The 814-nt window shown below is 51.7% G+C and overlaps 1 non-coding gene across 1 annotated transcript; it reads left to right on the top strand.

Annotated features, from left to right (window-relative positions):
* The first annotated feature begins 336 nt into the window (after nucleotides 1–336).
* On the top strand, nucleotides 337–527 carry LOC130310467 (U2 spliceosomal RNA). Its single transcript, XR_008858979.1, has one exon. It is a non-coding gene; the product is annotated as a U2 spliceosomal RNA (small nuclear RNA).
* The last annotated feature ends 287 nt before the right edge of the window (nucleotides 528–814 follow it).

Below are 814 nucleotides of genomic sequence, written 5' to 3'. Positions count from 1 at the left end.
AGGAGGCATCTGCAGGCAACAAAGGTAGGTGTGTGCTTGTGTGTGTGTTTCCTATGCAGATCCTAAGCCCAGTGTCACATGCAAGTAGGAGGAGTAAGAAGGGTTCCTGGCAAATCCGGGTTATGGATTGCATTTAAAAAGGCCCCGTGGGAGTGCAATGGGCCCCTGTCTTGCTGCTTAGCAATAATGGTATGGGTTTAGGTTCTGCTGTGTGTACTGGTGGTTGACTGCCCCCCAGCCCAGAGTGTGCATGGAAAATTGTCTGGCAGCCTCCCTGACAGCAAGCAGTGATAGTGCCCATGAAGGGGACCTTGTTGGGCCCGCCCCTTTCACGGTATCGCTTCTCGGCCTTTTGGCTAAGATCAAGTGTAGTATCTGTTCTTATCAGTTTAATATCTGATACGTCCCCTATCTGGGGACCATATATTAAATGGATTTTTGAGAACGGGGGCCGATTTCGAAGCTTGCTTCCGTCGCCCTATGCATTGACCCGATATGGCAGTATCTTCGGGTACAGTGCACCACCCCCTTACAGGGTTAAAAAGAAAGATTCCTACTTTCATTGCTACCTGCTTGCTGGCTAGCCAGCTAGCCAGCCCTGTGGGCCTTGCTGCTGCTGCAGCCAAAAAACAAAAGGTGGTGCTGCTGCTGCTGCTTCTGCTGCTTCTGCTTGTGTCTGGCCGCTGTTGGAGCGTCCAGGCACAGGACTTCTGCTGCTGCTGACTAAATGGCCTCCTTAATTGGATCATTTGAGTAGCCAGCACACCTGTGCAGGTAGGGCATGACATGATAGGCAGCTGCCTTGATAGCGGGT

The sequence above is a fragment of the Hyla sarda genome, unplaced genomic scaffold (assembly GCF_029499605.1).
Source record: "Hyla sarda isolate aHylSar1 unplaced genomic scaffold, aHylSar1.hap1 scaffold_157, whole genome shotgun sequence".
NCBI classification, from domain to species: Eukaryota; Metazoa; Chordata; class Amphibia; order Anura; family Hylidae; genus Hyla; species Hyla sarda.
This window is presented reverse-complemented; position numbering and strand designations above follow the sequence as displayed.